This window comes from Scyliorhinus canicula, chromosome 20 (assembly GCF_902713615.1).
Source record: "Scyliorhinus canicula chromosome 20, sScyCan1.1, whole genome shotgun sequence".
Lineage (NCBI taxonomy): Eukaryota > Metazoa > Chordata > Chondrichthyes > Carcharhiniformes > Scyliorhinidae > Scyliorhinus > Scyliorhinus canicula.
This window is the reverse complement of record NC_052165.1, coordinates 66,850,890-66,865,310: the sequence shown is the minus strand read 5'-3', so window position 1 is coordinate 66,865,310 and position 14,421 is coordinate 66,850,890. Positions and strand designations below refer to the sequence as shown.

The 14,421-nt window shown below is 44.6% G+C and overlaps 1 protein-coding gene across 2 annotated transcripts in view; it reads left to right on the top strand.

The window, feature by feature from the left end:
* The first annotated feature begins 2,303 nt into the window (after positions 1–2,303).
* LOC119954973 (metabotropic glutamate receptor 8) overlaps positions 2,304–14,421 on the top strand; it is a 533,585-nt gene continuing 521,467 nt past the window's right edge. The window contains exon 1 of one of the 2 annotated variants that reach the window (XM_038780737.1): positions 2,304–2,454. The gene's annotated coding sequence lies outside the window, so the exon portion shown is untranslated. Of the gene's footprint in view, positions 2,455–11,291; positions 11,310–14,421 lie in introns of those variants that run through there. The other variant, XM_038780738.1, reaches the window with a different exon arrangement.

The window sequence follows — 14,421 nt, the reverse complement described above, 5'->3', positions numbered from 1 at the left end:
AAAACTGCTGGAAGGGCCCATATGAGATGTTATTTACGATTGTTTGGAAAGAGAAAGAGCCATTAGAAACTCAGAATATGACTTCCTAAAAAATGTTATACCTCACAAATATTTTAGCCCTGGATAGCCCGCCCAGCTCATCTTTCTCTGCCCGATAGTTTTGTATGTTCTAGTGATTAGATTCAATAACAGGACTCACGGGTGCAAACTGTAGCTTTTGGTGCCGATCTGAATGAAGTCCTTTTCTGGAAATATATCTGGTGCTTTTGTTGTTAGTTGTTTGTCCACAAGAGGGAGCTTGGAGAAACGATCTGTATCTATATCGAGGAGCCTTAAATTGAACTAGCTTTAGCAATTGTTCATTCTGACTGTGTTATATAATTGGGAAGAAGAATTTACATTTATCAAGCGTTTTTCACATCCTCAATGTTCCAAAGAGTTTACAGCCAGTGAAGAGCTTCTGACAGAAGATTTCACAGTAACTTTATTGCAGTGTTAATGTAAGCCTACTTGTGACAATAATAAAGATTATACTTGAGGTGGAGCCACTATTGTGATGACAGAATAGAGTAGCCAATGTTTGCACAGTTAGGGTCCCACAAACAGTAATGAGATAATGACCAGATAATCTGTTTTAGTGGTATTGGTTGAAGGATAAACATTTGCTTGTCCTGTTCTTGTTCCAATAGTAGTAATAGAATCGTTTGCTTCCACCTGAGAGGACAGACAGGGCCTCTGGTTTCCGTTTAACAGCTATCTGAAAGAAATGCCTCCACTGGGCTTTCAGCCTGGATGTTGTACTCAGATGTCTGGAGTGGGATTTGAATTTACAATCTGCCAACTCCAAGGCGAGAATGTCACCATTCAGCCAGAACTGATCGGTATTTTATCAAATTGCATGAAACACAGACTTTCCTACCTTTGATCTCGAGATTTTGGTCCCATTACAAATAATTTGAATGATAGTTGCAGAGTTACCTGTTAGCGCAAATTCCATTTCAATTTATAAAAATATGTTCATGGGAAGTCAACATTTGTTGCCCACAGCCCTGGGGACATTTAAGAGTCAACCACATTGCTGTGGATCTGGATTCATATGCAGGCCAGACCAGGTAAAGATGGCAGATTTCCAGAAAGGGCATTAAGTGAACCACATGTTTTTTTTATGACAATGGTTACCTTTAGATTTTTAATTCCAGATCTTTATTGAATTCAAATTTCACCATCTGCCATGTTGGGATTTGAACCCAGGTCTCCAGAGCATGTCTGGGTCTCTGGATTACTAGTCCAGTGACAATACCACTATGCCATTGCCTTCCCTATATTAACCCAGTTTATAGGCAAATCAATGCATAGCCTGTTGCGTTCGGTAATGTTCTGAAAAAATAACCTGTTTTCATTTATACTGAAAACTTGAGCGATAAAAAGAAAATAAACATAATTTGATGTCAAGTTCCTAGAAAAACTACTCTGAATGTCTGCAGAAAGGTGATATCTTATCAACCAGAACTAATGCTGTCAAAATAAAGTTCTGGTAATGTTCATAATTGCCATCTTAGCATCGATGCATATGGCAATATATTATCAAAATCTCAATTTCACACCATGCATTTATAAGGCTAACATGCTTTTAATGATTCTTGATGGCGATGCAGTCTTCTACTAATTATAAAGCTCTTTAAGATAATTTGAAGCGATGATTTTCCTTTCATCTTTTATCATGGTACTCCTGTAATCGGTCATTGCGCTCAGCACTGGCACCATGGTCCTTCCTGTTTATACAGTCAGATGTTTTGTCACATCTGGTGTATGGACCACCCCTGACAGAATCACTTCACTCTTGGATTCCACTTCACCAACTGTAAATAATAATAATAATCTTCATTACTGTCATTACCACTAGTTACTGTGAAAATCCCCAAGTCACCACATTCCGGTGCCTGTTCGGGTACACAGGGAGAATTAATTTTGAATGTCTAAGGCTCCTGAAGATAACATTTTATCCTACCCGACAGCCACTCCCCCCCCCCCCCCCCCCCCCACACACACACACAGACATAGACCACTGGCATCTCGACCTGACCCTCACACACACACACACACACAGTAAAACCACCGTGTTCACCAGGAGGAGTCTCTGTGTAAGCTCCTGCCTGTGGCAGACTGTTTTCTCTAGCTCGTTCCCCCTCCACCTCTATCTCTGCACTGTTGGTTAAGTGTTAATGGTTCTCTCTCTCTGCCCCCCCCCCCCCCCCACACGACACCCCTGCCTGAGTGTGTTCTGGCTTTGAGCAGCGGTGTGAGCGCTGTTTATTGGCGAGGTGCTGTCCCCGGCGAGTGAGAGCGGAAAGCCGTGTGGACTGGAAGCGGCGATTTCAGCACCGCGGCCAGCTCCCGGTCCAGGCGATGGCGTAGCTGCAGCGAGCTCCCCCCCCCACCCCCCTTCCAGAACAGGTAAACGCCGGTGACTAAAACTGACACTTTTTGAGTCTTTTCGACAGCTAACGGGGAATAAACACGTGAGAGCGGCAGATTGCAACCCCCCCCCCCCGGCTCCGTGTGTTGTTATCTGCAGCTGATGTATTTTTGCTTCTTAGATGCAGCGGGAATAAAGCTGTTCTTGGAAAAAGTGCCCGAAGTCTGACCACTCAAGTGTCTTATTTGCTCAGCCGGGGGTTTCACCTCCCTTCCCTCTGTCTCTGCAAAATGCAGACCCGTGTCAGTGCAATTGTCCTAATCTCTCTATATATAAATCTATATTGACCAGGCAACAATATCTAACCCCACTGGCACCACTTTCTGTTGTCAATGTTACTGTCCCATCCCAGCTGGAAAAAACATTGTGCCAAATGCCGTTTTCCCCTCTGATAAAGGTATTTGCTTTCAATGAGGAGGGTTAAATGTGTCACACGATCGATTCACAACAATTTTCAGTGATGTCTCCTTGTGATGGAGTGAAATTTCCAATCGCTGGGGATAACTGGGATGAGCTCTGGTTTTGCGAGTGTTTCTTACTCTTTAACGTAAAAATCTCCAGTTTGAAGATTTCATGGTACATGCAAAGTTGGCCCATTACCATCCAATGGTATTTATCTATTTATTTATTTAAACTTGCATCACAGACTTGGCGCCGCTGATTTCTGACCCTGCTGCTCCCAGAATCTGCTGCAGACCATTATCTTTTGATAGGGCAGCTATGTTGATGTGGGCGCTAATGTTTAACATCCTCCGCCCCTGGCAGTGCGGGTACCATCCCCACCCTGGCCCCCTGTGCCCCAGCCCGCTGCCTCTTGCACACAATGTCCACCCACAGAGACAGAGAGAGACGAGTGTCAGCTTTGCTGAGTTCAGCCAGCACTTTCCTTTCATTTTAAAAATCCAAATTCCGAGAAAAATGCTAGTGTGAAAATGCCGCACGGTTCAGCTGGCCCCTGGAACAGAGTCACCTTCTGGGAAGGGGGGGGGGGGGGTGCGGTAGCACAAGGGGCGCTGCTGTACTCTCAAACCCTAGTCTCCAGGAGGCGGTGGGTTTGTGACCAAGTCGGGAGTTGCTCATAGATTCTCGTCAAGACATAGGATTGACCTTTACCTGTTGTGTGGTGTGGCACCTTCTCTCCAGGTTGGCGGCGGCTAGATAAAAGCGTGTAGTTTGACGATTAAGGGGTCAGCCTAAGCCTGCCACGTGTCACCTATTCCGTCACATTGGGTCAGCCAGTTCGTTTTGTTTCCTTCTCCCCCTCTCACGCTGGACCCAAGGTTTTGAGCCGTTAGCTTTGCTAACTCACTCTGCTGAACTCAATTTATATGTGCAACTTCTAAAGGGCAATGGAGGTAAAGAAAGGTCTGCATTTACATAACGCCAGTGAAGTGTAGGTATAGTTCCGCAACAAGGCCCCGTAAACAACCATAAGATAAAGGACCAGTTAGCCTGGTTCAGGGATACACATTGATCAGGGCACATGGACAGAATTCCCTGCTCTCTGCCCAATACTGTCAGGGTTTAGTTTTTAAATATCGGTCAATAGGTCAGTTTGGGTCTTGATTTAAACCCTCATGCAATCAGTACCTCTGACACTGTTCCCACAGTGTGCAGGCACAGCCTTGTATGGTGTGTTCAACTGTTCTACTGTGGGAACTTAAACCTAGAACCTCTGTATTCGGAGGGAAGAATCCAACCAGTGAGCTACATCCATCTCATCGAAATGTTCACTTCAGTGCTTCCTCCAAGTGGTGTTCCACATGGAGTTGGAATTATTAGCTAAGGGAGGGTGTAGGAATCGGAGGCTTTCTTGCCCTTATTTGATGCAATACCATGAATCGTTATGGGTTCAAAGACATTGTTGAGGGCTCCCAGGGTTACATTCTCAGTATACCATTGCCTTGCAACCTCTGATGGATCTGCTCTACTGGTGGCACAGGACATACCCACGGATGTTGATGGTGATATCTGGGATATTGGCTGTAAGGCATGAACCTGTGAGTGTAGCTATGCCAGGCTATTGATTGTCTAGTCAATGAGACAGCTCTCCCAATTTTAGATCAAGCCCCCAGATTTTAGTAAGGAGGCCTTTGCAGGGTTGGGTTTGCTGTCGTTGTTTCTGGTGCCTAGGTTGATGACATGTGGTCAGTCCAGCTTCATTTCTTTTCTGTCGTGGTTTGCTACAATGGAGAGGCTTGCTTGATAATTTCAGAGGGCAGAAGAGTTAATAGGCACTTAACATTGCTGTTGGTCTCAGTGCGACCAGGTGAGGAAGACAAAAGAACATTAGTGAACACAAAGTTTTTTTTAAATGACAATCTATTATATCTTCATGGTACCATTATTGAGATTGTCTTTCAATTCTCAATTTATTAATCAGTTTTATTATATGCCCTAGTTTTAAAGTTCCAGGTTTAGATTTTGTGTATCTCAGTGAAAGTTCTTAAATCTGATAAGTTGAGGAGCCTGGCTGTTTCCTGCCTTGTACACAGATTTGTGGTAGAGAGTATTCTGCTGGGGACCAGAAATCCCCTTTGACAGGCCCACACAAAGTCGCTGGGGAATAGTCAAGTGAATGGCAAAAAAACCCTGCCTTCTCTACTGAGAATAAAATCCAGGTCAATAATTCCCACTTTTCCAACAACTCAAAAATTAAGTCCTTCCATATCTCGGTAATCTTCTTCTCCTTGAGCAGTCCCTCAGGGTCGAGGATGACTTGCTTCCACTCTGGGGAGGTGGGTATGCAGGCAATGTGGCCCATCCATCACAGCTGGTCGAGCATGACCAGTGCCTCAATACGAGGGGTATTGGCCTGAGAGAGAGGACGCTCTCATTAGTATGCCTATGATGTCAGTGAATATGAAGGATTTTGCAGAGGCAATGTTGGTGATATCTCTCCAGGGATTTGAGGTGTCTGCTGCACATTGCCCATTTTTGTGGTGCATTCAGGAGGGCCGGGACCACGGTTGCTCCATAGACCATGAGCTTGGTGCTTGGCTTGAGGTCTTGGTCTTTGAACACTCCATTCCTTAGGCATCCAAAGACTGCACTGTTGCATTGAAGTCGATGCTGGATTTCATCGTCTATGTCTGCTCCCACTGACAGTAAGCTGCTGAGGTGTGGGAAATGATCCACATTGTCCAGGAGCTCATTGAGGATCTTGATGGTTAGGGGGGCAGTTTTGCGTGGCACAAGTGGGTTGGTAGAGAACCTTTGTTTTCCAAATGCTTGGTCTGATGCCCATTCCCTCATATGCCTCAGCGAATGCGTCAATGCTGGTTTGTGGCTCGGCCTCTGAGTGTGCGCACACACGGGCATCGTCAGCGTACTGCAGCTCGATGACGGAGGTTGGAATGGTCTTGGTTCTGGCCTGGGGCTGTCGGAGATTAAACAGATTCCTGCTTGTCCAGTAGGTTAGGTTAATGGGGTGGAGTGTTGCTGCAAGAAAGATGGAGAAGAGCGTTGGTGTGATGAAGCAGACCTGTTTGACCCAGTTTGCACAAGTATTGGGTCTGTGGTGGTTCTGTTGGTGAGGGTCACGACTTGCATGTCATCGTGGATCAGGTGGAGGATGGTGACATATTTCTGTGGGCTGCTGAATTTGAGGAGGATGTTCCACAATCCCTCATGTTTGACAGAGTTGAAGGCCTTTGCCAGATCGAAGGCCATGTACAGAGGTTGATGCTGCACCCTGCACTTTTCCTGGATTTGTCACGTGCTGAAGACCATGTCTATTGTGTCTCTTGATGGACGGGAGCCACAGTGAGACTCATAGAGGAGCTCTTCAGCCACTGGGAAGAGGTGGTTAAGGAGGATTCTTGTGATGACCTTTCCTGTGGTGGAGAGTAGGGAAATCTCTCTGCAATTTCTGCAGTTGGACCTGACTCCTTTCTTGAAGTTGGTCACAATTAAGGCATTTCTGAGATCACCCAGCATGCTCCATTCCATCCAGACAAAGGTGATGAGGTTGTGGATTCTTGTTAAGAATGCCTCTCCACCACATTTTAATATTTCTGCAGGGATTCCATCTGTACCAGAGGCCTTGATATTTTTTTGCTGTCAGATGCCTTTTTCGACCTCTTGGCAAGCTGGAGTTGTGCTGAGATGGTGGCAGGTAGTGTGTTGCAGGATGGTGTTGAGGGCACTTCCATTTAAGGCTGTGTCTTGGTTTAGGAGCTCCTCGAAGTGCTCTCTCCAGCAGGCGTTGACTGCCTCTCTGTCTTTGATGAGTGTCTCTCTGTTTTCGGCTCTGTGGAGTGGGTTCCTGTGTGGTCAGACCGTAGATGGTTTTGATTGCACTCAAGAAGCCATTGTGGTTGTTGGAGCGTTGTTGAGTCTCCTGCGCTCTTTCCACCCACCTCGACCGTCAGCTGCCTGAGGCTAGTTTCCTCTCACTGGGTTTTGGTGGAGCTGCCAGTGAAGGAGCACCTTGCGTTTGTGGTCAAAGAGATCCTGGATCTCCTGATTGTTCTCGTCAACCCAGTTTTGGTGTTTCCTGGTTGAGAGCCCGAGCGTCTTCTCGCAGATGCTGACTATGGTGGCTTTTAAGGCAGACCAGGAGTTGTGGACATTCTGCAGCTCTGGTTCGTTGGTTGTTGCCAGGTTAGCTGTGAGGCACTGACTGAGTAGTTCTTTCTTCTTAGGGTCAGTCCAACAACATCTCCTATGCCTTTTTTCTGCCTGTGCCAGTTTGGGGCCAGGGTGATGGAGATGGTAGGACAGATTAATCTGTGGTCAGTCTGGCAGTGGTGCGGGTGATGTGGATATCTTTGCAGTCCCTTGTTCGGACGATGATATAGTCTATTAGGTGACAGTAGGCGTGTTGCCATGAGGTCTTCTGCTTGTCTCTCTGGTAGAACAGGGTGTTTGTGATGACCAGGTCACGTTCTAAACATTTTGTCAGGAGGAGGATAATATTCCTACTTGTTTTCTCCATGCCTTCTCTGCCTAACATGCCTTTCCAAAGGTTTGCATCCTTCCTGACTCTAGCATTGAGTCACTGAGGAGAATCAGCTTGTCTCCTTTGATATGCGGGACAGCGATTGGTTGAGGCTGGAGTAGAAAGCCTCTTTTTTTCTCATCCGTTGCATCTAGGGTTGAGGCATAGGTACCGACAAAGTTTGTTGAGACGTCCGACCAATTTCTATTTTACAGCCAAGCCGACCTTGTAGAGATGATGTTCTTCTTCTCGTTTGCCTTTCTAGAAGGAGGTAGATCAGCCACCTTTTTATTTAAGTTGGCCTTCTCCTGCCAGTTGTTTCTCACTCAGGGCGGCATTGTCAATGTTGTGATGTCGGAGCTCTTGGGCTATGATGGCAGTGCGACGTTCAGGTCTGTTGTTATTGGGGTTGTGCATAAGGGTCCTGATCTTCCAGGTCCTGAAATTCATTTGGGTGGGTGGAGTGGAAGTTGCCTATGTGTGGATTCCTTTAACATGGGATGGCCATTGCACACCGACCACCACACGGTCCCAGCGAAGCAAGGTCTTTGTCCAGTGGCAGAGAAATCGAGACAACTGGAGACCAGGGTCTGCTGCAGGATGGGGACTAACACACACATCGTCCTCCGATCATCTGCCTGCCTGTCAGTGATGTCACATTTAACCGCCCTGTAACCCTGAAACAAAACACTTTTCTTCTGATGGGAGCTTCTTTTGCACCCTCCCCTCCCATTTCTTCCACTTCCTGGCCACGTTTTTCACTGCTGAGATTCTAAACTCTGGAATTCCATCTATAAACCCGTCAACGCCTATCTCATCCTTTTTTATGGCCCTCCCAGTGACTCGCCCCTCTTAAAGTCACCTTTGCTTCAGTTACTATTTTCTTTACGCCTCTCTAAAATGTCATGAGTTTTTAAAAAATAATTAAAGATGCTGTTTAAATTCAATTTTTTGTTACGGAATCGTACATTCTTTACTTGATTTTTTGCGCACAGGTTCTTGGGACAGGCTCAAATAGATAACCTGACCTATACAACAGAATTGACATCGAGAACTTCAATCATTTAAAAAAAAACAGCTGAACTCTTCCTTTTCTCAACAGGATGATAATCATCATCTGAAACCCAAAACCATTTGGCACAAGGCAAACTTATTTTGGCATATTGTGTCGAGCATTCATCAACCTGTATGGACCCTATGTATAAAACTGTATGAAATTGTATGATTTGTATCTGATAGATCTAATAAAATAGTCTAAGATGATATGTGGCCAGACAATAGTGTTTTGGAGGTAAGTCATATAGTTTGATGAATCACTCATTATTCTCATCACTGGAGAAGTCTGCAAGACTGTCTTGTTTGTCATTCTTCGGGAACAACAAAACTTGTACTTTTATACCGGTTTAATGTAGTCAAATGTTCCACCATTCTTCACAGGAACATTATCAACTTAAGATGAAGCCACATAACAATAATATTGAGGAGATACTAAGCAAGCAATGAAAAGTTTAGACAGAGACAGCCTTTATGGAACATCTTAATGGAGGGCAGAGAACGGAAAGGTTTAACAAGCAAACCAAGAGTAGGCCACTCGGCCCCTCAAGCCCGCTCCACCATTCCATAGTAATCATGGCTGATCTGATTGTAACCTCAACTCCATATTCCTGCCTGTCCCTGATAACCTTACACCACTCCCTTGCTTGTCAAGAATTTATCTGCCTCTGCCTTTCAAAACATTCAAAGATTCTGCTTCCACCGCCACTTGACCAAGAGAGTTCTCAAGGCACCCAAACCTCTGAAATAATGTTTTATTTGCTCATCTTAAGGAAGGGAATTGCAGAGCTTCGGGCTGAGGCAGCTGAAGGCACAGTTGTCATTGGTCGGGAATGTGGAAGTGGCCACAATTGGAGGAGCGCAGAGATCTCAAGAGGGTTGTAGGGCTGGAAGGGACGGAGGGAGGGGGGGGGGGGGGGGTTGCATTAATAATTGTTAATGGTGATGATCTTTGGAAATTTGTTGTGACCAGAGAACAGACTTTGGCAACCCTGAAGGTATTTGATTTTTAAAAAAGTTTATTCGTTCATGGAATGCGAGAACCGCTGGCAAGGCCAGCGCTAGCTGTCCATCCCTAATTGCCCCTGAGAAAGTGGGGGAAAGGGGGGATAACCACCGTTGTGAATCCCTGTGGTCATGTGACATTGGTACACACACAGTGCATTAGAGAAGGAGTTCCAGTACTTTGAAAGTAAATGAATTAAGAGAGGCCGCTGGAGACTAGAGCAAGTAGAAATGTTTACTATCAGCATTTCAGATGACTGACACTAATATGGTACACTGCGGCCGATTATTGATTTGCATTGTTTCCTATTCATACGTTTGAATACACATTACTATTTCACAGTTTAACACGAGTAAAAATGAAAGTAACAACCGCACACCCTGGATAACAGGAGCTGTCTGATTGTCCTCCTATTCGATTAGTAGGAGGTAATCCTGGTGTGTTCTGAAGTGACCACACTGGATTTTACTCTCTGCTCCCCCCCCCCACCCCCATGCAGGTGATGTTGATGCCCACGCGGTAAAAGGTGGGAATCTTCTCTCAAGGTGCGTAAAGTTTTGTAAAGCAGCTCTTACTGTCTGACAGTAATGCGGCACAAAGAAATGAGATGTCATTTAAACTTGTGGCTTTAAGAATCATAAACTGTAACAGGACAGAAGGTGGCCATTCAGCCTACCCTAACCCTGCCTGCTTTGGGCTGGAGTTATCTCGTAGTGCCACACCCCTGCCTTACCCCATAGCCCTTTGAAATGCTCTGCTTTTAACATTTTTATCCAATTCTCTTTCAAAAGGTTACAAGCACAACTTGCTATGTAAAAAAAATGGTTCCTCGTGTCACCTCTGGCGCTTTTGCCAAATACCTTAAATCTGTATTCTCCGGTTACGTACCTACTCACCTGTCCCTGGTAGCTGCTTCTCCTCATTTAATCCATGCAAAACCATTCATAATTTTGAAAATACTTTTTTTAATATATAAATTTAGAGTACCCAATTAATTTTTTCCAATTAAGGGGAAATTTTTAGTGTGACCAATCCACCTAGTCTGCACATCTTTGGGTTGTGCAGGCGAAATCCACACAAACACGGGGAGAACATGCAAACTCCACGTGGACAGTGACCCAGAGCCGGGATCAAACCTGGGACCTCGGCGCCGTAAGGCAGCAGGGCTAACCCACTGCGCCACCGTGCTGCCTATTTTCAACAGTTCTATCAAAGTTCCCCTTAGTCTCCTCTGCTCACCACATTTCCATTTGTGCTGAGCAAGACTCCCAAGATGATTGCTACCTTTAGCAATAAACAAAAACATCATGAGAGAGAATTGCTTCTATTAGAGATTAACTTTATTTTGGGTAAGTAAGGCAGCACAGTGGTTAGCAATGTTGCTTCACAGCGCCAGGCACCCGGGTTCAATTCTTGGGTCACTGTCTCTGCGGAGTCTGCACGTTCTCCCCATGGGTTTCCTCCGGGTGCTCCGGTTTCCTCCCACATGTCCCGAGAAGACATGCTTGTTAGGTGAATTGGACATTCTGAATTCTCCCTCAGTGTACCCGAACAGGCGACAAGGGATTTTCACAGTAACTTCATTGCAGTGTTAATGGAAGCTTACTTGTAACACTAATAAAGATTACATGAATGTGAGAAAATGTAATCTTTCAAGTTGCCTGCTTTGCTTTAAATTGCGGCTTTAGGTGGCAGTGTAACATTAAATACTTTTAAAAACCGCAAAATGGTTAACGAGAAAGATGTGCATTTCTTTTTTATGTTCCCAGCTACTGAAATTGGTCTTTGCCATGAAGACTCAAGTGCAGTATCATAGGTCACTCGGACCTTGAGTAAGTCCCGGTTCATTTCAAAGCTTTTGTTCGTCGGATTTAAGCAGTCAGCTCCAGAATGATGATATTTGCGAGCTTTTAGTGCAAGGGTTGCAGATGAACTGTGGGTTTGTTAACTCATCTTTCAGCTAAATTACAGGTCATTTTTTTGTAACATGACAAAAGCGAGGCACAGTTTTGAAAGAATGGACAAGGAACCTAGGTTAATGGTGTTGCATGTCCCCAACGGACATGTCAATCAGGAGCAATCTGCAATGATTGCATATTTGTTAAATTTATGCATAACATTCAGGTTCAAACTCTGAAGGTGATGATCTGCAACACAGCAAAAAAACACTCATTTAACAAAAGGACACAATTATATAATGCTGCTACTCAGGATGTGTAGTCCATTAGTGGACAAGTGTGTTTCTAATTACATATTTCATATTTCCATCTTAAAAGGTCATGGCTATTATTCATTTATATGTTTTGAAATTAACCTGGTCACTTAATTTTGCCCCAAGTCCAATGTTATGATTCTAATATTTAATATCATATATCTCCTGTTAATTCTTCTATTAAAAATGGATTCAGTGAATCTTCACTCTAGCAGGAGTCAGCTTTGATAATTGTGCATGGCTGGAATGATTTTGAAATGTGACAGATGTAATAAATAGGGAGACAGTGGCATTAGCGAACCCAGGTATCTTTGAGGTGGTTTAACTACAATAATCTATAACAGATGCAGCGCTACAAACAGGTTTAAAATGTGTGATTTTTAACTTGATCTATGCAACCTAAAGAACCTGTAACTGTCGACAAATGTATGGAGCTGTGTGAAACATTTATACATAACTTAGCAGACATCCTTCAAAGGATCAGTGCGTGCCCCAGACTGTCAGCCCCGGGGCCTGTATGCCAAATTAGAATAAAGCAATGTTGTCATTGGATCAAATACACTGACAGATAGTGACACTTGGGTTGTGGCCTTCTTGACGTAGTCTACAAACTATTGACCTTGCACATTTGAAATGTATTAATTTTGAAAATATCACATTTTATGAAGGTTAATAACAATTGTTGTAATATATAGAATTCTTTTTTGAAAAGTCAGTCAGGTTGCGTTGCAGTTTTAGCAACAATGGAACAAATCTTCCCCATGAGGCAGCAAGTAGAGATTCTGGTCAGTCCAGTAGAACAAATGGGTTTCACTGAGGCGTGCTCATCTTTTACAAATTGGTAGCTGATCAACTGTACCTAGAGGCCACTGTGAAGAAAATTATTTTTATTATTAGTGTAAACTCAAGTCATGCTGCAAAAGCTTAGCTTAATTCTAAATTATGGCAAACCTATAATGTAGTTCTTGAAGAACTGATTGGAGGCAATTTTGGGCTTTAGCTGGAGGTTTGAACATATGATTCCTGAACCTCAATAAAGAAACATTGAGGTCATGTCGTTCCCATGAAGGGAAAGTAAGTGGTAGGTTCTGGAGGTTTATGTTAGACACTGCTCCTGTGGATGATTCATAATTTCACCATCATGCACAGAGGCGTTAACATCTCGAATGTATGAATGGTGGAAGCAAGTTCAATTGAAGCATTCAAGAGAGAATTAGATTATTATCTGAAAAGCAAGAACGTGCAGAGGTATAGGGAGAAAGCAGGGAGTGGTATTAGGTGACTCGCTCTTTCAGAGAGCTGGTGCAGCCTCGATGGGTCAAATGGCCTCCTTCTGCACTGTAAATTCTATGATATGCCCTCACCTTCTTTGCTATTGTCCTGGATTTTGCAAAAGATTTGCAGCATTTCACAATGCGTTACATAAATAACAAAAGCTATTTTGGCCAGGGTAGGAAATGGTGTGCGCTTTGTCACCATGATGGAGTCAGAGTGAGCAGATTGGCAGGTTTGTGACTCAAGTTGATTTCCAACGATTGTACGCTGTCATTGATTGCAGGCATTTGACAAGCCTTGTCCAGGAGCGTTCATAAACTATATTCAACTCCATCAATGTAAAGCTGGTCAACACTAAATGACTGTTGTGCTGGTGCGTGTAATATTCCCAAGGAACTTCACCCACCCTGCATGAGTACTTCACACCTCAGAACAGACTTACTGTTGGCTCCTGCGAGATGAGGGCCATCCAGTTAAAATGTGGCTGGTGACACCCATGAGGAGTCCACGCAATGAGGCCCAAGACCCCTCCGATCAAACCAAGAGAATCAGTATTGAGCAAAGAATCAGGATGTTAAATTTGTGCACGAGGCCCACGGCAGAGGGGTCCTTCTTAATGTACTTGTCAGAATGACCATGGAGGCTGTGCCCATTACCCAGCAGTGTTGATTGGAGCTGCAGGAGGAATAATTGTCCCTTTGGAGAATGAAGAGGACAACACAATGTGGCCTCTCAATGGCATGATTTAGTTAGGTTGCAGCAGTGAAACCCATCTGGCAGCCACATACTGAATGTATCTGGCTCCCACCTCCTCTAACACAAAGCAACCCTGCAATCAAAGCATCCATATCACAGCTCCCCATTGCTCAGTTTCCAGTCTTTTCTGCCCGCTCCTCACAAGTGAAAGGTGACTTGCCAGGGAGCAGGCAAAAATGAGGAGGAGGTGCAATCAAATGAGCTTAATGTGACTCATAAATCTTCTCTCTTTCCTCAACTACTCCTTGAGCTTTAGCAGACGCTGATGAGAGCCCTGCTCTTGGCTACCTTCCCTCCAGGGTTTGGAGCTTGTGAGTGTCCTACTAAAGAATACTGTACCTGTGCTGAAGCAGACTTGGCCATAGAGACAGGAAGGTACAATTGGAGCACTGACTGACAGGCTGGCAGTCGGAGAGAAGTGGGCACAGTCTCAACTTCCATATGTCTTTCTCCATCGCCCCTGTCATGGACCACCTGGGCTGGAGCGGAGCTGGAGAGCACTTTACTGGAGTTCTGTGGGATGATGAACAGCCAGGGAAAGTGTTTCAGAAATCTTATTGAAGGTGGCATTCAAGCCATTGTTGAGGACCAGCATGACTGCTCTGTTTGATGCACTCTTTCCACAGATGTACATGTGGTATTTGGTAAGCAAGGGAGTGATAGGTTATTGAGGGGTGGGCGGAATACAGATTTGAGGTTAC